This window comes from Balaenoptera borealis (assembly GCF_965194805.1).
Source record: "Balaenoptera borealis genome assembly, chromosome: 6".
Lineage (NCBI taxonomy): Eukaryota > Metazoa > Chordata > Mammalia > Artiodactyla > Balaenopteridae > Balaenoptera > Balaenoptera borealis.
In genome coordinates, this window is record NC_138863.1 from 93,980,981 (window position 1) to 94,004,484 (window position 23,504).

The following is a 23,504-nucleotide window of genomic DNA, read 5'->3' on the forward strand; positions in this document are numbered from 1 at the left end:
AAGGGCATCTTCCTACATCGAAAACATGCATGAGAAACCCAGAAGATGGTACACCATGTGATCGGGAAAGATTTCTAAAACGCACCTCATTTCTCATCTCCTTGTGCTCGGGTTCGCCATTCCAGCCGCTTTACTAGCAATCTCCCTCCTTGGAGAATGAGCACCTTTAACCTCCTGTTCCGTACAGGTTGCAATTTGTCCTGAGGATGAACGGGAAGAGGGGGAACCAATGAGAGACTAGGTCTAGGTGTGGGGACAGGCACAGGTCACTCTATTTTCCCATCAGGAAGAAGAATTAACCACAGGCTCAGCCTGACGCCCGGAACCAGAATAGGGCCTGAAGCAATCCTGTGCTTTTGGGGCCAGCTCCCAAGAAAGCGAGTTGAAATATGGAGCTAAGGGGCACTGCAATTCACAAACCTGCAGAGTTAGAAATGATAACTCTCGTCCACAAATATATTGAGGGAAGGCAACGAGGAGGATTTGAAAGCAAGGCAGAATTGCAGGAAACAGATTTCAGGAGGTAGATTCCAATCGCCTTTAAAGCACAGGAAAAGCGGCAAAACCTCGACCATGATGCCCTTGGCCAAAAAGGGCGTATGCGTTTTTTCCTGAATATATTCAGGAAAAAACGCATACGCCCTTTTTGGCCAACCAAGCAACCTGGAAAGGCAAATCAGCGCTACAAAGAAGTCTCGCTTCCCATCGGTCAAAAGGGCCATGCTGAATAAAGTGTCAAAACCAGAAATGCAGGACAGGCCATGGAGAAACGGGAGCCTTGCTACGCTGATGGGCGGGATGTAAATTGCCAACAGCCACTCTGGAGACGTGTACGGTGTGTCCTGAAACATCTAAAACACTCAGCTTAGAGAGCATAGGGCACTACCACTCATGGGCGTATAAATTGGGAAAACTAAAAATCAGCAAGACACAGGCACCCCAAAGTTTAGGGCTGCTCTGTTGACAAGAACCTCCACTTCATTACACCTTAAATATCCCAGGAAAGAGAAAAATGTATAAAGAAGTTGTGGTCCTTATGTACAATGGAATATCACTCAGGCATGAAATCAACATCATAAGGCTAGTAGCAGCATGATGAGAAGATTTAGGTACGACGATTCTAAGTGAAATAAGTCACACAGAAAAAGGCACTTATCATAAGATATCACTTATAGAGGGAATGTAAAAACCGCTACACTTGAACTGAATTACAAAACAGAACAGCGTCACACGTTTAGAAAACACACTATGGCTGCTTAACGGGAAAGGTGAGGTGGGGTGATGCATAAAACAAGGGTTTCAAATTAGCTCAGATACTGTTCCATAAACCCAATATGTAACAGACAAGACCTACTCCTTGCTCAGTGAACTGGATTCAACACCCCCTGTTCACCGCCCAAGAATATATCTGACTAGTAAGAATCTTAAAACCAATGTATTGATATCTCTCTGTAAGTGAGTCAAGTGGGTGTAAAGCGGCATAAACACAGCAGTGAAAAGCAGCTAAACCCCATTATAAAAATCAATTACTTTTAAAAACCCGTGAAACAAAGACAGTGAAAGAGAGAGAAATTCATACAGAATTCGTTCAGGGGCTAGGATGCCACCTTTATTGACCATCTCTAGACCCACAGCTGATTGAGACATAAGGGTGGACACTCTTCGGGCTGAGAGGTTTGGTGAGGTTGGGTGAGCAAACGCAGACCCTTTAAAGTAATACTGCGTGGTACCCATCCCATGGGTCCAAAATCTCCAGGTTCAAGGGCATCTTTCTACATCGAACACATGCATGAGAAACCCAGAAGACGGTACACCGTGTGATCGGGAAAGGTTTCTAAAACGCACCTCATTTCTCATCTCCTTGTGCTCGGGCTCGCCATTACAGCCGCTTTACTAGCAATCTCCCTCCTTGGAGAATCAGCACCTTTAACCTCCTGTTCCGTACAGGTTGCAAATTTGTCCTGAGGATGAACGGGAAGAGGGGGAACCAATGAGAGACTAGGTCTAGGTGTGGGGACAGGCACAGGTCACTCTATTTTCCCATCAGGAAGAAGAATTAACCACAGGCTCAGCCTGCCGCCCGGAACCACAATAGGGCCTGAAGCAATCCTGCGCTTTTGGGGCCAGCTCCCAAGAAAGCGAGTTGAAAAATGGAGCTCAGGGGCACTGCAATTCACAAACCTGCAGAGTTAGAAACGATAACTCTCGTCCACAAATATATTGAGGGAAGGCAACGAAGAGGATTTGAAAGCAAGGCAGAATTGCAGGAAACAGATTTCAGGAGGTAGATTCCAATCGCCTTTAAAGCACAGGAAAAGCGGCAAAACCTCGACCATGATGCCCTTGGCCAAAAAGGGCGTATGCGTTTTTTCCTGAATATATTCAGGAAATAACGCATACGCCCTTTTTGGCCAACCAAGCAACCTGGAAAGGCAAATCAGTGCTACAAAGAAGTCTCGCTTCCCATCGGTCAAAAGGGCCATGCTGAATAAAGTGTCAAAACCAGAAATGCAGGACAGGCCATGGAGAAACGGGAGCCTTGCTACGCTGATGGGCGGCATGTAAATTGCCAACAGCCACTCTGGAGAAGTGTACGGTGTGTCCTGAAACATCTAAAAAACTCAGCTTAGAGAGCATAGGGCACTTCCACTCATGGGCGTATAAATTGGGAAAACTAAAAATCAGCAAGACACAGGCACCCCAAAGTTTAGGGCTGCTCTGTTGACAAGAACCTCCACTTCATTACACCTTAAATATCCCAGGAAAGAGAAAAATGGATAAAGAAGTTGTGGTCCTTATGTACAATGGAATATCACTCAGGCATGAAATCAACGTCATAAGGCTAGTAGCAGCATGATGAGTGGATTTAGGTACGACGATTCTAAGTGAAATAAGTCACACAGAAAGACACTTATCGTAAGATATCACTTATAGAGGGAATGTAAAAACCGCTACACTTGAACTGAATTACAAAACAGAACAGAGTCCCACGTTTAGAAAACACACTATGGCTGCTTAACGGGAACGGTGAGGTGGGGTGACGCATAAAACAAGGGTTTCAAATTAGCTCAGATAGCTTTCCATAAACCCAATATGTAATAGACAAGACCTACTCCTTGCTCAGTGAACTGGACGCAAAAACCCCCTATTCACCGCCCAAGAATATATCTGACTAGGAAGAATCTTCAAAGCTATGTATTGATATCTCTCTGTAAGTGAGTCAAGTGGGTGGAAAGCACCAAAAAAACAGCAGTGAAAAGCAGCTAAACCCCATTATAAAAATCAATTACTTTTAAAAACCCGTGAAACAAAGACAGTGAAAGAGAGAGAAATTCTTACAAAATTCGTTCAGAGGCTGTGATGCCACCTGGATTGACCATATCTAGACCCACAGCTGATTGAGACATAAGGGTGGACACTCTTGGGGCTGAGAGGTTTGGTGAGGTTGGGTGAGCAAACGCAGACCCTTTAAAGTAATACTGCGTGGTACCCATCCCATAGGTCCCAAATCTCCAGCTTCAAGGGCATCTTCCTACATCGAAAACATGCATGAGAAACCCAGAAGATGGTACACCATGTGATCGGGAAAGATTTCTAAAACGCACCTCATTTCTCATCTCCTTGTGCTCGGGTTCGCCATTCCAGCCGCTTTACTAGCAATCTCCCTCCTTGGAGAATGAGCACCTTTAACCTCCTGTTCCGTACAGGTTGCAATTTGTCCTGAGGATGAACGGGAAAAGGGGGAACCAATGAGAGACTAGGTCTAGGTGTGGGGACAGGCACAGGTCACTCTATTTTCCCATCAGGAAGAAGAATTAAGCACAGGCTCAGCCTGCCGCCCGGAACCAGAATAGGGCCTGAAGTAATCCTGCGCTTTTGGGGCCAGCTCCCAAGAAAGCGAGTTGAAAAATGGAGCTAAGGGGCACTGCAATTCAAAAACCTGCAGAGTTAGAAATGATAACTCTCGTCCACAAATATATTGAGGGAAGGCAACGAAGAGGATTTGAAAGCAAGGCAGAATTGCAGGAAACAGATTTCAGGAGGTAGATTCCAATCGCCTTTAAAGCACAGGAAAAGCGGCAAAACCTCGACCATGATGCCCTTGGCCAAAAAGGGCGTATGCGTTTTTTCCTGAATATATTCAGGAAAAAACGCATACGCCCTTTTTGGCCAACCAAGCAACCTGGAAAGGCAAATCAGCGCTACAAAGAAGTCTCGCTTCCCATCGGTCAAAAGGGCCATGCTGAATAAAGTGTCAAAACCAGAAATGCAGGACAGGCCATGGAGAAACGGGAGCCGTGCTACGCTGATGGGCGGGATGTAAATTGCCAACAGCCACTCTGGAGAAGTGTACGGTGTGTCCTGAAACATCTAAAAAACTCAGCTTAGAGAGCATAGGGCACTTCCACTCATGGGCGTATAAATTGGGAAAACTAAAAATCAGCAAGACACAGGCACCCCAAAGTTTAGGGCTGCTCTGTTGACAAGAACCTCCACTTCATTACACCTTAAATATCCCAGGAAAGAGAAAAATGGATAAAGAAGTTGTGGTCCTTATGTACAATGGAATATCACTGAGGCATGAAATCAACGTCATAAGGCTAGTAGCAGCATGATGAGTGGATTTAGGTACGACGATTCTAAGTGAAATAAGTCACACAGAAAGACACTTATCGTAAGATATCACTTATAGAGGGAATGTAAAAACCGCTACACTTGAACTGAATTACAAAACAGAACAGAGTCCCACGTTTAGAAAACACACTATGGCTGCTTAACGGGAACGGTGAGGTGGGGTGACGCATAAAACAAGGGTTTCAAATTAGCTCAGATAGCTTTCCATAAACCCAATATGTAATAGACAAGACCTACTCCTTGCTCAGTGAACTGGACGCAAAAACCCCCTATTCACCGCCCAAGAATATATCTGACTAAGAAGAATCTTCAAAGCTATGTATTGATATCTCTCTGTAAGTGAGTCAAGTGGGTGGAAAGCACCATAAAAACAGCAGTGAAAAGCAGCTAAACCCCATTATAAAAATCAATTACTTTTAAAAACCCGTGAAACAAAGACAGTGAAAGAGAGAGAAATTCTTACAAAATTCGTTCAGGGGCTGGGATGCCACCTGGATTGACCATATCTAGACCCACAGCTGATTGAGACATAAGGGTGGACACTCTTCGGGCTGAGAGGTTTGGTGAGGTTGGGTGAGCAAACGCAGACCCTTTAAAGTAATACTGCGTGGTACCCATCCCATAGGTCCCAAATCTCCAGCTTCAAGGGCATCTTCCTACATCGAAAACATGCATGAGAAACCCAGAAGATGGTACACCATGTGATCGGGAAAGATTTCTAAAACGCACCTCATTTCTCATCTCCTTGTGCTCGGGTTCGCCATTCCAGCCGCTTTACTAGCAATCTCCCTCCTTGGAGAATGAGCACCTTTAACCTCCTGTTCCGTACAGGTTGCAATTTGTCCTGAGGATGAACGGGAAGAGGGGGAACCAATGAGAGACTAGGTCTAGGTGTGGGGACAGGCACAGGTCACTCTATTTTCCCATCAGGAAGAAGAATTAACCACAGGCTCAGCCTGCCGCCCGGAACCACAATAGGGCCTGAAGCAATCCTGCGCTTTTGGGGCCAGCTCCCAAGAAAGCGAGTTGAAAAATGGAGCTAAGGGGCACTGCAATTAAAAAACCTGCAGAGTTAGAAATGATAACTCTCGTCCACAAATATATTGAGGGAAGGCAACGAAGAGGATTTGAAAGCAAGGCAGAATTGCAGGAAACAGATTTCAGGAGGTAGATTCCAATCGCCTTTAAAGCACAGGAAAAGCAGCAAAACCTCGACCATGATGCCCTTGGCCAAAAAGGGCGTATGCGTTTTTTCCTGAATATATTCAGGAAAAAACGCATACGCCCTTTTTGGCCAACCAAGCAACCTGGAAAGGCAAATCAGCGCTACAAAGAAGTCTCGCTTCCCATCGGTCAAAAGGGCCATGCTGAATAAAGTGTCAAAACCAGAAATGCAGGACAGGCCATGGAGAAACGGGAGCCTTGCTACGCTGATGGGCGGGATGTAAATTGCCAACAGCCACTCTGGAGAAGTGTACGGTGTGTCCTGAAACCTCTAAAAAACTCAGCATAGAGAGCATAGGGCACTTCCACTCATGGGCGTATAAATTGGGAAAACTAAAAATCAGCAAGACACAGGCACCCCAAAGTTTAGGGCTGCTCTGTTGACAAGAACCTCCACTTCATTACACCTTAAATATCCCAGGAAAGAGAAAAATGGATAAAGAAGTTGTGGTCCTTATGTACAATGGAATATCACTCAGGCATGAAATCAACATCATAAGGCTAGTAGCAGCATGATGAGAAGATTTAGGTACGACGATTCTAAGTGAAATAAGTCACACAGAAAAAGGCACTTATCATAAGATATCACTTATAGAGGGAATGTAAAAACCGCTACACTTGAACTGAATTACAAAACAGAACAGCGTCACACGTTTAGAAAACACACTATGGCTGCTTAACGGGAAAGGTGAGGTGGGGTGATGCATAAAACAAGGGTTTCAAATTAGCTCAGATACTGTTCCATAAACCCAATATGTAACAGACAAGACCTACTCCTTGCTCAGTGAACTGGATTCAACACCCCCTGTTCACCGCCCAAGAATATATCTGACTAGTAAGACTCTTAAAACCAATGTATTGATATCTCTCTGTAAGTGAGTCAAGTGGGTGTAAAGCGGCATAAACACAGCAGTGAAAAGCAGCTAAACCCCATTATAAAAATCAATTACTTTTAAAAACCCGTGAAACAAAGACAGTGAAAGAGAGAGAAATTCATACAGAATTCGTTCAGGGGCTAGGATGCCACCTTTATTGACCATCTCTAGACCCACAGCTGATTGAGACATAAGGGTGGACACTCTTGGGGCTGAGAGGTTTGGTGAGGTTGGGTGAGCAAACGCAGACCCTTTAAAGTAATACTGCGTGGTACCCATCCCATGGGTCCAAAATCTCCAGGTTCAAGGGCATCTTCCTACATCGAAAACATGCATGAGAAACCCAGAAGACGGTACACCGTGTGATCGGGAAAGGTTTCTAAAACGCACCTCATTTCTCATCTCCTTGTGCTCGGGCTCGCCATTACAGCCGCTTTACTAGCAATCTCCCTCCTTGGAGAATCAGCACCTTTAACCTCCTGTTCCGTACAGGTTGCAAATTTGTCCTGAGGATGAACGGGAAGAGGGGGAACCAATGAGAGACTAGGTCTAGGTGTGGGGACAGGCACAGGTCACTCTATTTTCCCATCAGGAAGAAGAATTAACCACAGGCTCAGCCTGCCGCCCGGAACCACAATAGGGCCTGAAGCAATCCTGCGCTTTTGCGGCCAGCTCCCAAGAAAGTGAGTTGAAAAATGGAGCTCAGGGGCACTGCAATTCACAAACCTGCAGAGTTAGAAACGATAACTCTCGTCCACAAATATATTGAGGGAAGGCAACGAAGAGGATTTGAAAGCAAGGCAGAATTGCAGGAAACAGATTTCAGGAGGTAGATTCGAATCGCCTTTAAAGCACACGAAAATCGGCAAAACCCCGACCATGATGCCCTTGGCCAAAGAGGGCGTATGCGTTTTTTTCTGAATATATTCAGGAAAAAACGCATACGCCCTTTTTGGCCAACCAAGCAACCTGGAAAGGCAAATCAGCGCTACAAAGGAGTCTCGCTTCCCATCGGTCAAAAGGGCCATGCTGAATAAAGTGTCAAAACCAGAAATGCAGGACAGGCCATGGAGAAACGGGAGCCTTGCTACGCTGATGGGCGGGATGTAAAGTGCCAACAGCCACTCTGGAGAAGTGTACGGTGTGTCCTGAAACATCTAAAAAACTCAGCTTAGAGAGCATAGGGCACTTCCACTCATGGGCGTATAAATTGGGAAAACTAAAAATCAGCAAGACACAGGCACCCCAAAGTTTAGGGCTGCTCTGTTGACAAGAACCTCCACTTCATTACACCTTAAATATCCCAGGAAAGAGAAAAATGGATAAAGAAGTTGTGGTCCTTATGTACAATGGAATATCACTCAGGCATGAAATCAACGTCATAAGGCTAGTAGCAGCATGATGAGTGGATTTAGGTACGACGATTCTAAGTGAAATAAGTCACACAGAAAGACACTTATCGTAAGATATCACTTATAGAGGGAATGTAAAAACCGCTACACTTGAACTGAATTACAAAAGAGAACAGAGTCCCACGTTTAGAAAACACACTATGGCTGCTTAACGGGAACGGTGAGTTGGGGTGACGCATAAAACAAGGGTTTCAAATTAGCTCAGATAGCTTTCCATAAACCCAATATGTAATAGACAAGACCTACTCCTTGCTCAGTGAACTGGACGCAAAAACCCCCTATTCACCGCCCAAGAATATATCTGACTAGTAAGAATCTTAAAACCTATGTATTGATATCTCTCTGTAAGTGAGTCAAGTGGGTGTAAAGCGGCATAAACACACCAGTGAAAAGCAGCTAAACCCCATTATAAAAATCAATTACTTTTAAAAACCCGTGAAACAAAGACAGTGAAAGAGAGAGCAATTCTTACAAAATTCGTTCAGGGGCTGTGATGCCACCTGGATTGACCATATCTAGACCCACAGCTATTTGAGACATAAGGGTGGACACTCTTGGGGCTGAGAGGTTTGGTGAGGTTGGGTGAGCAAACGCAGACCCTTTAAAGTAATACTGCGTGGTACCCATCCCATGGGTCCCAAATCTCCAGGTTCAAGGGCATCTTCCTACATCGAAAACATGCATGAGAAACCCAGAAGATGGTACACCGTGTGATCAGGAAAGGTTTCTAAAACGCACCTCATTTCTCATCTCCTTGTGCTGGGGTTCGCCATTCCAGCCGCTTTACCAGCAATCTCCCTCCTTGGAGAATCAGCACCTTTAACCTCCTGTTCTGTACAGGTTGCAATTTGTCCTGAGGATGAACGGGAAGAGGGGGAACCAGTGAGAGACTAGCTCTAGGTGTTGGGACAAGCACAGGTCACTCTATTTTCCCATCAGGAAGAAGAATTAACCACAGGCTCAGCCTGCCGCCCGGAAGCAGAACAGGGCCTGAAGCAATCCCGCGCTTTTGCGGCCAGCTCCCAAAAAAGCGAGTTGAAAAATGGAGGTCAGGGGCACTGCAATTCACAAACCTGCAGAGTTATACATGATAACTCTCGTCCGCAAACATATTGAGGGAAGGCAACGAAGAGGATTTGAAAGCAAGGCAGAATTGGAGGAAAGAGATTTCAGGAGGTAGATTCGAATCGCCTTTAAAGCACAGGAAAAGCGGCAAACCCTCGACAATGATGCCCTTGGCCAAAATGGGCGTATGCGTTTTTTCCTGAATATATTCAGGAAAAAACGCATACGCCCTTTTTGGCCAACCAAGCAACCTGGAAAGGCAAATCAGCGCTACAAAGAAGTCTCGCTTCCCATCGGTCAAAACGGCCGTGCTGAATAAAGTGTCAAAACCAGAAATGCAGGACAGGCCATGGAGAAACGGGAGCCTTGCTACGCTGATGGGCGGGATGTAAATTGCCAACAGCCACTCTGGAGAAGTGTACACTGTGTCCTGAAACATCTAAAAAACTCAGCTTAGAGAGCATAGGGCACTTCCACTCATGGGCGTATAAACTGGGAAAACTAAAAATCAGCAAGACACAGGCACCCCAAAGTTTAGGGCTGCTCTGTTGGCAAGAACCTCCACTTCGTTGCACCTTAAATATCCCAGGAAAGAGAAAAATGGATAAAGAAGTTGTGGTCCTTCTGTACAATGGATTATCACTCAGCCATGAAATCAACGTCATAAGGCTAGTAGCAGCATGATGAGTGGATTTAGATACGACGATTCTAAGTGAAATAAGTCACACAGAAGAAGACACTTATCATAAGATATCACTTATAGAGGGAATGTAAAAACCGCTACACTTGAACTGAATTACAAAACAGAACAGAGTCACACGTTTAGAAAACACACTGTGGCTGCTTAACGGGAAAGGTGATGTGGGGTGATGCATAAAACAAGGGTTTCAAATTATCTCAGATCCCGTTCCATAAACCCAATATGTAATAGACAAGACCTACTCCTTGCTCAGTGAACTGGACTGAACACCCCCTATTCACCGCCCAAGAATATATCTGACTAGTAAGAATCTTAAAACCTATGTATTGATATCTCTCTGTAAGTGAGTCAAGTGGGTGTAAAGCGGCATAAACACACCAGTGAAAAGCAGCTAAACCCCATTATAAAAATCAATTACTTTTAAAAACCCGTGAAACAAAGACAGTGAAAGAGAGAGCAATTCTTACAAAATTCGTTCAGGGGCTGTGATGCCACCTGGATTGACCATATCTAGACCCACAGCTATTTGAGACATGGGGGTGGACACTCTTGGGGCTGAGAGGTTTGGTGAGGTTGGGTGAGCAAACGCAGACCCTTTAAAGTAATACTGCGTGGTACCCATCCCATAGGTCCCAAATCTCCAGTTTCAAGGGCATCTTCCTACATCGAAAACATGCATGAGAAACCCAGAAGATGGTACACCATGTGATCGGGAAATGTTTCTAAAACGCACCTCATTTCTCATTTCCTTGTGCTCGGGTTGGCCATTCCAGCCGCTTTACCAGCAATCTCCCTCCTTGGAGAATCAGCACCTTTAACCTCCTGTTCCGTATAGGTTGCAATTTGTCCTGAGGATTAACGGGAAGACAGGGAACCAGTGAGAGACTAGCTCTAGGTGTTGGGACAAGCACATGTCACTCTATTTTCCCATCAGGAAGAAGAATTAACCACAGGCTCAGCCTGCCGCCCGAAAGCAGAACAGGGCCTGAAGCAATCCTGCGCTTTTGCGGCCAGCTCCCAAAAAAGCGAGTTGAAAAATGGAGCTCAGGGGCACTGCAATTCACAAACCTGCAGAGTTATAAATGATAACTCTCGTCCACAAACATATTGAGGGAAGGCAACGAAGAGGATTTGAAAGCAAGGCAGAATTGCAGGAAACAGATTTCAGGAGGTATATTCGAATCGCCTTTAAAGCACAGGAAAAGCGGCAAAACCTCGACAATGATGCCCTTGGCCAAAATGGGCGTATGCGTTTTTTCCTGAATATATTCAGGAAAAAACGCATACGCCCTTTTTGGCCAACCAAGCAACCTGGAAAGGCAAATCAGCGCTACAAAGAAGTCTCGCTTCCCATCGGTCAAAACGGCCGTGCTGAATAAAGTGTCAAAACCAGAAATGCAGGACAGGCCATGGAGAAACGGGAGCCTTGCTACGCTGATGGGCGGGATGTAAATTGCCAACAGCCACTCTGGAGAAGTGTACGGTGTGTCCTGAAACATCTAAAAAACTCAGCTTAGAGAGCATAGGGCACTTCCACTCATGGGCGCATGAATTGGAAAAATTAAAAATCAGAAAGACACAAACACCCCAAAGTTTAGGGCTGCCCTGTTGACAAGAACCTCCACTTCGTTACACCTTAAATATCCAAGGAAAGAGAAAAATGGATAAAGAAGTTGTGGTCCTTATGTACAATGGAATATCACGCAGCCATGAAATCAACGTCATAAGGCTAGTAGCAGCATGATGAGTGGAGTTAGGTATGACGATTCTAAGTGAAATAAGTCTCACAGAAAAAGACACTTATTATAAGATATCACTTATAGAGGGAATGTAAAAACCGCTACACTTGAACTGAATTACAAAACAGAACAGAGTCACACGTTTAGAAAACACACTATGGCTGCTTAACAGGAAAGGTGAGGTGGGGTGATGCATAAAACAAGGGTTTCAAATTAGCTCAGATACCGTTCCATAAACCCAATATGTAATAGACAAGACCTACTCCTTGCTCAGTGAACTGGACTCAACACCCCCTATTCACCGCCCAAGAATATATCTGACTAGTAAGAATGTTAAAACCTATGTATTGATATCTCTCTGTAAGTGAGTCAAGTGGGTGTAAAGCGGCATAAACACACCAGTGAAAAGCAGCTAAACCCCATTATAAAAATCAATTACTTTTAAAAACCCGTGAAACAAAAACAGTGAAAGAGAGAGCAATTCTTACAAAATTCGTTCAGGGGCTGTGATGCCACCTGGATTGACCATATCTAGACCTACAGCTGATTGAGACATAAGGGTGGACACTCTTGGGGCTGAGAGGATTGGTGTGTTTGGGTGAGCAAACGCAGACCCTTTAAAGTAATACTGCATGGTACCCATTCTATGGATCCCAAATCTCCAGGTTCAATGGAATCTTCCTACAGAGAAAAAATGCTTGGGAAACCCGGTAGATAGTATACAGTGTGATCGAGAAAGGTTTCTGAAACGCACCTCATTCCTCATCTCCTGGTGCTCGGGTTCGCCATTCCAGCCGCTTTACTAACAATCTCCCCACTTGGAGAATCAGCACCTTTAACCTCCTGTTTCGTACAGGTTGCAAATTGTCCTGAGGATGAATGGGAAGAGGGGGAACCCATGAGAGGCTAGCTCTAGGTGTTGGGACAGGTATAGGTCACTCTAATTTCCCATCAGGAAGAAGAATTAACCACAGGCTCAGCCTGCCCCACGGAACCAGAATAGGGCCTTAAGCAATTCTGCGGTTTTGTGGCCAGCTTCCAAAAAAGCGAGTTGAAAAATGTAGCTCAGGAGCACTGCAATTCACAATCCTGTAGAGTTATAAATGCTAACTCAAGTCCAAAAATATATTGAAGGAAGGCAACGAATAGGATTTGAAATCAAGGCAGAATTGCAGGAAATTTATATAGTTTATATGTTAAGTGTTTATATACATTTAACATACATTAGCCTATTTAGGTTAGCCCCATAATCCTAATTTTTCCATCCTTCCACCTTTCATTTTGGTTAACCTTTAGTTTGTTTTATAAGTCTGTGAGTGTCTTTTTCTGTGGAAGTATGTTCATTGGTAGCAATCTTAGGATAACTTGTGTAAATGATATCATAGGATATTTGTCATTCTCTTTTGACTTACTTTACTTAATATGATTATTTCTAGGCTCATTTGTAGTCCTGAAAACGGCACTCTTCATTTTTTTACCGAGGCTACTATTCCATTCTGTACATATACCACTTCTTCTTTGTCAATTCATCTGTTTATGGACCTTTTTTTTGCTTCCATGTCTTGGCTATTTCAATATTGCTGCAGTGCACATTTGCCTGCCTCTGTCTTTCTGATTCCGGTGGTCTTAGATTATAGGCCCAAAAGGTGCCCTGCTACATCATCTGGTAGCTCAATTTTTACCTTTTAAAGCAGCTCCATTCAGTTTTTGTTAGTGCTGTTACCACTTTACATCCCACCAGCTGCTAGAAGGTACAAAGTTCTCTAAAACCCCTTCAGCATTTATAGTTTGTAGACGTTTTGCTGATGGTCCTTTGACTGGTGTGAGCTGAAACCTTTTTGGAGTTTGGATTTGCATGTGGCTAATAATTCCTTATACTAAGCTTTAGGCATGTCCTTTTTTTCTTTTCCTCTTTTTTTTAAAGAGTGAGTACAAATCCTCTCTTCATATTGACTTCTTGAAAAATTTGTCATGTGTTGAATTTTCTTGCCTATTCCCTACCCCAGGGCATTTTTTGAGGGGAGGTGTCATTCACAGCCCTACAGTCCTTGCGACTGTTAAGCAACCATTAGCACTGGGTTGAAAGCTGCTGTTGTGAGAAACAGCCACAAGGCGGCAGCATTATTACGTTCTCAACCCTTGTTACTAGGGCAACAGAGTCTTCCTGGAGGTAGTGTTCCGAGGTTGTATATTAGAGAGGAATGTGCGGAGAGAAGCCCCCAGATTTCAGGGGGTAGATACGAATCGCCTTTAGAGCACATGAAAAGTGGCAAAACGTCGACAATGATGCACTTGGCCAAAAAGGGCGTATGCGTTTTTTCCTGAATATATTCAGGAAAAACCGCATACGCCCTTTTTGGCCAACCAAGCAAGACGGAAAGGCAAATCAGCACTACAAATAAGTCTCACTTCCCATCCGTCCAAAGACCATGCAAAAAAGTGTAAAAACCAGAAGTGCAGGACAGGTCAGGTAGAAAAGGGAGCCTTGTTAGGCTGATGGGCGGGATGTAAATTGCCAATGGCCACTCTGGAGAAGTGCATGGTGTTTCCTAAAACATCTAAAAAACACAGCTAGAGAGCATAGGGCACTTCCACTCATGGGCATATAAATTGGGAAAACTAAAAATCAGCAAGACACAGGCACCCCAAAGTTTAGGCCTGCTCTGTTTACAAGAACCTCCACTTCATTACAACTTAAATATGCCAGGATAGAGAAAAATGGATAAAGAAGTGTGGTACTTATGTACAATGGAATATCACTCAGCCATGAAATCAACGTCATACGGCTACTAGCAGCATGATGAGTGGATTTAGGTACGATGTTTCTAAGTGAAATAAGTCACACAGAAAAAGACACTTATCATAAGATATCACTTATAGAGGGAAAGTAAAAATCGCTACACATGACCTGATTACAAAACAGAACAGAGTCACACATTTAGAAAACACTGGATGGCTGCTTAACTGGAAAGGTGAGGTGCGGTGAGGCATAAAACAAGGGTTTGAAATTAGCACACATACCGTTCCATAAACCAAATATGTAACAGACAACACCTACCCCTTGCTCAGTGAACTGGACTCAACGCCCCCTATTCACCGCACAAGAGTATATCTGACTACTAAGAATCTTAAAACCTATGTATTGATATCTCTCTGTAAATGAATCAAGTGGGTGTAAAGCGGCATAAACACAGCAGTGAAAATCAGCTAAACCCCATTATAAAAATAGACTACAAAAAACAACCCCAACAAAGACAGTGAAAGAGAGAGAAATTCGTACAAAGTTCGATCAGGGGCAGTGAAGCAACCTGGATCGACCATATCTAGACCCACAGCTGGATTAGATATAAGGCTGGACACTCTTGGGGCTGAGAGGATTGGTGAGGTTGGGTGAGCAAATGCCTACCCTTTAAAGTAATAGTGCGTGATACCCATTCTATGGGTCCCAAATCTCCAGGTTAAAGGGAATCTTCTTACAGAGAAAAAATGCATGGGAAACCCAGTGGATGGTATACAGTGTGATCGGGAAAGGTTTCTGAAACGCACCTCATTCCTCATCTCCTGGTGCTCGGGTTCGCCACTCCAGCCGCATTACTAACAATCTCCCCACTTGGAGAATCAGCACCTTTAACCTCCTGTTTCGTACAGGTTGCAATTTGTCCTGAGGATGAATGGGAAGAGGGGGAACCAATGAGAGGGTAGCTCTAGGTGTTGGGATAGGCACAGGACACTCTATTTTCCCATCAGGAAGAAGAATTAACCACAGACTCAGCCTACCCCCGGGAACCAGAATAGGGCCTGAAGCAATCCTGCGCTTTGGCGGCCAGCTCCCAAAACAGCGAGTTGAAAAATGGAGCTCAGGGGCAATGCAATTCACAGATTTGCAGAGTTATAAATGATAACTCTCGTCCACAAATATATTGAGGGAAGGCAACGAAGAGGATTTGAAAGCAAGGCAGAATTGCAGGAAACAGATTTCAGGAGGTAGATTCGAATCACCTTTAAAGCACAGGAAAAGCGGCAAAACCTCGACAATGATGCCCTTGGCCAAAATGGGCGTATGCGTTTTTTGCGGAATATATTGAGGAAAAAACGCATACGCCCTTTTTGGCCAACCAAGCAACCTGGAAAGGCAAATCAGCGCTACAAAGAAGTCTCGCTTCCCATCGGTCAAAACGGCCATGCTGAATAAAGTGTCAAAACCAGAAATGCAGGACAGGCCATGGAGAAACGGGAGCCTTGCTACGCTGATGGGCGGGATGTAAATTGCCAACAGCCACTCTGGAGAAGTGTACACTGTGTCCTGAAACGTCTAAAAAACTCAGCTTAGAGAGCATAGGGCACTTCCACTCATGGGCGTATAAACTGGGAAAACTAAAAATCAGCAAGACACAGGCACCCCAAAGTTTAGGGCTGCTCTGTTGGCAAGAACCTCCACTTCGTTGCACCTTAAATATCCCAGGAAAGAGAAAAATGGATAAAGAAGTTGTGGTCCTTCTGTACAATGGATTATCACTCAGCCATGAAATCAACGTCATAAGGCTAGTAGCAGCATGATGAGTGGATTTAGATACGACGATTCTAAGTGAAATAAGTCACACAGAAGAAGACACTTATCATAAGATATCACTTATAGAGGGAATGTAAAAACCGCTACACTTGAACTGAATTACAAAACAGAACAGAGTCACACGTTTAGAAAACACACTATGGCTGCTTAACGGGAAAGGTGAGGTGGGGTGATGCATAAAACAAGGGTTTCAAATTAGCTCAGATACCGTTCCATAAACCCAATATGTAATAGACAAGACCTACTCCTTGCTCAGTGTACTGGACTAAACACCCCCTATTCACCGCCCAAGAATATATCTGAATAGTAAAAATGTTAAAACCTATGTATTGATATCTCTCTGTAAGTGAGTCAAGTGGGTGTAAAGCGGCATAAACACAGCAGTGAAAAGCAGCTAAACCCCATTATAAAAATCAATTACTTTTAAAAACCCGTGAAACAAAAACAGTGAAAGAGAGAGCAATTCTTACAAAATTCGTTCAGGGGCTGTGATGCCACCTGGATTGACCATATCTAGACCCACAGCTATTTGAGACATGGGGGTGGACACTCTTGGGGCTGAGAGGTTTGGTGAGGTTGGGTGAGCAAACGCAGACCCTTTAAAGTAATACTGCGTGGTACCCATCCCATGGGTCTCAAATCTCCAGGTTCAAGGGCATCTTCCTACATCGAAAACATGCATGAGAAACCCAGAAGATGGTACACCATGTGATCGGGAAATATTTCTAAAACGCACCTCATTTCTCATCTCCTTGTGCTCGGGTTCGCCATTCCAGCCGCTTTACCAGCAATCTCCCTCCTTGGAGAATCAGCACCTTTAACCTCCTGTTCCGTACAGGTTGCAATTTGTCCTGAGGATTAACGGGAAGACGGGGAACCAGTGAGAGACTAGCTCTAGGTGTTGGGACAAGCACATGTCACTCTATTTTCCCATCAGGAAGAAGAATTAACCACAGGCTCAGCCTGCCGCCCGGAAGCAGAACAGGGCCTGAAGCAATCCTGCGCTTTTGCGGAGAGCTCCCAAAAAAGCAAGTTGAAAAATGGAGGTCAGGGGCACTGCAATTCACAAACCTGCAGAGTTATAAATGATAACTCTCGTCCACAAACATATTGAGGGAAGGCAACGAAGAGGATTTGAAAGCAAGGCAGAATTGCAGGAAACAGATTTCAGGAGGTAGATACGAATCGCCTTTAAAGCACAGGAAAAGCGGTAAAACCTCGACAATGATGCCCTTGGCCAAAAAGGGCGTATGCGTTTTTTCCTGAATATATTCAGGAAAAAACGCATACGCCCTTTTTGGCCAACCAAGCAACCTGGAAAGGCAAATCAGCGCTACAAAGAAGTCTCGCTTCCCATCGGTCAAAACGGCCGTGCTGAATAAAGTGTCAAAACCAGAAATGCAGGACAGGCCATGGAGAAACGGGAGCCTTGCTACGCTGATGGGCGGGATGTAAATTGCCAACAGCCACTCTGGAGAAGTGTACGGTGTGTCCTGAAACATCTAAAAAACTCAGCTTAGAGAGCATAGGGCACTTCCACTCATGGGCGCATGAATTGGAGAAATTAAAAATCAGAAAGACACAAACACCCCAAAGTTTAGGGCTGCCCTGTTGACAAGAACCTCCACTTCTTTACACCTTAAATATCCAAGGAAAGAGAAAAATGGATAAAGAAGTTGTGGTCCTTATGTACAATGGAATATCACGCAGCCATGAAATCAACGTCATAAGGCTAGTAGCAGCATGATGAGTGGAGTTAGGTATGACGATTCTAAGTGAAATAAGTCACACAGAAAAAGACACTTATCATAAGATATCACTTATAGAGGGAATGTAAAAACCGCTACACTTGAACTGAATTACAAAACAGAACAGAGTCACACGTTTAGAAAACACACTATGGCTGCTTAACAGGAAAGGTGAGGTGGGGTGATGCATAAAACAAGGGTTTCAAATTAGCTCAGATACCGTTCCATAAACCCAATATGTAATAGACAAGACCTACTCCTTGCTCAGTGAACTGGACTCAACACCCCCTATTCACCGCCCAAGAATATATCTGACTAGTAAGAATGTTAAAACCTATGTATTGATATCTCTCTGTAAGTGATTCAAGTGGGTGTAAAGCGGCATAAACACAGCAGTGAAAAGCAGCTAAACCCCATTATAAAAATCAATTACTTTTAAAAACCCGTGAAACAAAAACAGTGAAAGAGAGAGCAATTCTTACAAAATTCGTTCAGGGGCTGTGATGCCACCTGGATTGACCATATCTAGACCTACAGCTGATTGAGACATAAGGGTGGACACTCTTGGGGCTGAGAGGATTGGTGTGTTTGGGTGAGCAAACGCAGACCCTTTAAAGTAATACTGCATGGTACCCATTCTATGGATCCCAAATCTCCAGGTTCAATGGAATCTTCCTACAGAGAAAAAAATGCTTGGGAAACCCGGTAGATAGTATACAGTGTGATCGAGAAAGGTTTCTGAAACGCACCTCATTCCTCATCTCCTGGTGCTCGGGTTCGCCATTCCAGCCGCTTTACTAACAATCTCCCCACTTGGAGAATCAGCACCTTTAACCTCCTGTTTCGTACAGGTTGCAAATTGTCCTGAGGATGAATGGGAAGAGGGGGAACCCATGAGAGGCTAGCTCTAGGTGTTGGGACAGGTATAGGTCACTCTAATTTCCCATCAGGAAGAAGAATTAACCACAGGCTCAGCCTGCCCCACGGAACCAGAATAGGGCCTTAAGCAATTCTGCGGTTTTGTGGCCAGCTTCCAAAAAAGCGAGTTGAAAAATGTAGCTCAGGAGCACTGCAATTCACAATCCTGTAGAGTTATAAATGCTAACTCAAGTCCAAAAATATATTGAAGGAAGGCAACGAATAGGATTTGAAATCAAGGCAGAATTGCAGGAAATTTATATAGTTTATATGTTAAGTGTTTATATACATTTAACATACATTAGCCTATTTAGGTTAGCCCCATAATCCTAATTTTTCCATCCTTCCACCTTTCATTTTGGTTAACCTTTAGTTTGTTTTATAAGTCTGTGAGTGTCTTTTTCTGTGGAAGTATGTTCATTGGTAGCAATCTTAGGATAACTTGTGTAAATGATATCATAGGATATTTGTCATTCTCTTTTGACTTACTTTACTTAATATGATTATTTCTAGGCTCATTTGTAGTCCTGAAAACGGCACTCTTCATTTTTTTACCGAGGCTACTATTCCATTCTGTACATATACCACTTCTTCTTTGTCAATTCATCTGTTTATGGACCTTTTTTTTGCTTCCATGTCTTGGCTATTTCAATATTGCTGCAGTGCACATTTGCCTGCCTCTGTCTTTCTGATTCCGGTGGTCTTAGATTATAGGCCCAAAAGGTGCCCTGCTACATCATCTGGTAGCTCAATTTTTACCTTTTAAAGCAGCTCCATTCAGTTTTTGTTAGTGCTGTTACCACTTTACATCCCACCAGCTGCTAGAAGGTACAAAGTTCTCTAAAACCCCTTCAGCATTTATAGTTTGTAGACGTTTTGCTGATGGTCCTTTGACTGGTGTGAGCTGAAACCTTTTTGGAGTTTGGATTTGCATGTGGCTAATAATTCCTTATACTAAGCTTTAGGCATGTCCTTTTTTTCTTTTCCTCTTTTTTTTAAAGAGTGAGTACAAATCCTCTCTTCATATTGACTTCTTGAAAAATTTGTCATGTGTTGAATTTTCTTGCCTATTCCCTACCCCAGGGCATTTTTTGAGGGGAGGTGTCATTCACAGCCCTACAGTCCTTGCGACTGTTAAGCAACCATTAGCACTGGGTTGAAAGCTGCTGTTGTGAGAAACAGCCACAAGGCGGCAGCATTATTACGTTCTCAACCCTTGTTACTAGGGCAACAGAGTCTTCCTGGAGGTAGTGTTCCGAGGTTGTATATTAGAGAGGAATGTGCGGAGACAAGCCCCCAGATTTCAGGGGGTAGATACGAATCGCCTTTAGAGCACATGAAAAGTGGCAAAACGTCGACAATGATGCACTTGGCCAAAAAGGGCGTATGCGTTTTTTCCTGAATATATTCAGGAAAAACCGCATACGCCCTTTTTGGCCAACCAAGCAAGACGGAAAGGCAAATCAGCACTACAAATAAGTCTCACTTCCCATCCGTCCAAAGACCATGCAAAAAAGTGTAAAAACCAGAAGTGCAGGACAGGTCAGGTAGAAAAGGGAGCCTTGTTAGGCTGATGGGCGGGATGTAAATTGCCAATGGCCACTCTGGAGAAGTGCATGGTGTTTCCTAAAACATCTAAAAAACACAGCTAGAGAGCATAGGGCACTTCCACTCATGGGCATATAAATTGGGAAAACTAAAAATCAGCAAGACACAGGCACCCCAAAGTTTAGGCCTGCTCTGTTTACAAGAACCTCCACTTCATTACAACTTAAATATGCCAGGATAGAGAAAAATGGATAAAGAAGTGTGGTACTTATGTACAATGGAATATCACTCAGCCATGAAATCAACGTCATACGGCTACTAGCAGCATGATGAGTGGATTTAGGTACGATGTTTCTAAGTGAAATAAGTCACACAGAAAAAGACACTTATCATAAGATATCACTTATAGAGGGAAAGTAAAAATCGCTACACATGACCTGATTACAAAACAGAACAGAGTCACACATTTAGAAAACACTGGATGGCTGCTTAACTGGAAAGGTGAGGTGCGGTGAGGCATAAAACAAGGGTTTGAAATTAGCACACATACCGTTCCATAAACCAAATATGTAACAGACAACACCTACCCCTTGCTCAGTGAACTGGACTCAACGCCCCCTATTCACCGCACAAGAGTATATCTGACTACTAAGAATCTTAAAACCTATGTATTGATATCTCTCTGTAAATGAATCAAGTGGGTGTAAAGCGGCATAAACACAGCAGTGAAAATCAGCTAAACCCCATTATAAAAATAGACTACAAAAAACAACCCCAACAAAGACAGTGAAAGAGAGAGAAATTCGTACAAAGTTCGATCAGGGGCAGTGAAGCAACCTGGATCGACCATATCTAGACCCACAGCTGGATTAGATATAAGGCTGGACACTCTTGGGGCTGAGAGGATTGGTGAGGTTGGGTGAGCAAATGCCTACCCTTTAAAGTAATAGTGCGTGATACCCATTCTATGGGTCCCAAATCTCCAGGTTAAAGGGAATCTTCTTACAGAGAAAAAATGCATGGGAAACCCAGTGGATGGTATACAGTGTGATCGGGAAAGGTTTCTGAAACGCACCTCATTCCTCATCTCCTGGTGCTCGGGTTCGCCACTCCAGCCGCATTACTAACAATCTCCCCACTTGGAGAATCAGCACCTTTAACCTCCTGTTTCGTACAGGTTGCAATTTGTCCTGAGGATGAATGGGAAGAGGGGGAACCAATGAGAGGGTAGTTCTAGGTGTTGGGATAGGCACAGGTCACTCTATTTTCCCATCAGGAAGAAGAATTAACCACAGACTCAGCCTGCCCCCGGGAACCAGAATAGGGCCTGAAGCAATCCTGCGCTTTGGCGGCCAGCTCCCAAAACAGCGAGTTGAAAAATGGAGCTCAGGGGCACTGCAATTCACAGATTTGCAGAGTTATAAATGATAACTCTCGTCCACAAATATATTGAGGGAAGGCAACGAAGAGGATTTGAAAGCAAGGCAGAATTGCAGGAAACAGATTTCAGGAGGTAGATTCGAATCGCCTTTAAAGCACAGGAAAAGCGGCAAAACCTCGACAATGATGCCCTTGGCCAAAATGGGCGTATGCGTTTTTTCCGGAATATATTGAGGAAAAAACGCATACGCCCTTTTTGGCCAACCAAGCAACCTGGAAAGGCAAATCAGCGCTACAAAGAAGTCTCGCTTCCCATCGGTCAAAAGGGCCATGCTGAATAAAGTGTCAAAACCAGAAATGCAGGACAGGCCAGGGAGAAACGGGAGCCTTGCTACGCTGATGGGCGGGATGTAAATTGCCAACAGCCACTCTGGAGAAGTGTACACTGTGTCCTGAAACATCTAAAAAACTCAGCTTAGAGAGCATAGGGCACTTCCACTCATGGGCGTATAAACTGGGAAAATGAAAAATCAGCAAGACACAGGCACCCCAAAGTTTAGGGCTACTCTGTTGGCAAGAACCTCCACTTCGTTGCACCTTAAATATCCCAGGAAAGAGAAAAATGGATAAAGAAGTTGTGGTCCTTCTGTACAATGGATTATCACTCAGCCATGAAATCAACGTCATAAGGCTAGTAGCAGCATGATGAGTGGATTTAGATACGACGATTCTAAGTGAAATAAGTCACACAGAAGAAGACACTTATCATAAGATATCACTTATAGAGGGAATGTAAAAACCGCTACACTTGAACTGAATTACAAAACAGAACAGAGTCACACGTTTAGAAAACACACTATGGCTGCTTAACGGGAAAGGTGATGTGGGGTGATGCATAAAACAAGGGTTTCAAATTATCTCAGATCCCGTTCCATAAACCCAATATGTAATAGACAAGACCTACTCCTTGCTCAGTGAACTGGACTCAACACCCCCTATTCACCGCCCAAGAATATATCTGACTAGTAAGAATGTTAAAACCTATGTATTGATATCTCTCTGTAAGTGAGTCAAGTGGGTGTAAAGCGGCATAAACACAGCAGTGAAAAGCAGCTAAACCCCATTATAAAAATCAATTACTTTTAAAAACCCGTGAAACAAAGACAGTGAAAGAGAGAGCAATTCTTACAAAATTCGTTCAGGGGCTGTGATGCCACCTGGATTGACCATATCTAGACCCACAGCTATTTGAGACATGGGGGTGGACACTCTTGGGGCTGAGAGGTTTGGTGAGGTTGGGTGAGCAAACGCAGACCCTTTAAAGTAATACTGCGTGGTACCCATCCCATGGGTCTCAAATCTCCAGGTTCAAGGGCATCTTCCTACATCGAAAACATGCATGAGAAACCCAGAAGATGGTACACCATGTGATCGGGAAATGTTTCTAAAACGCACCTCATTTCTCATTTCCTTGTGCTCGGGTTGGACATTCCAGCCGCTTTACCAGCAATCTCCCTCCTTGGAGAATCAGCACCTTTAACCTCCTGTTCCGTACAGGTTGCAATTTGTCCTGAGGATTAACGGGAAGACAGGGAACCAGTGAGAGACTAGCTCTAGGTGTTGGGACAAGCACATGTCACTCTATTTTCCCATCAGGAAGAAGAATTAACCACAGGCTCAGCCTGCCGCC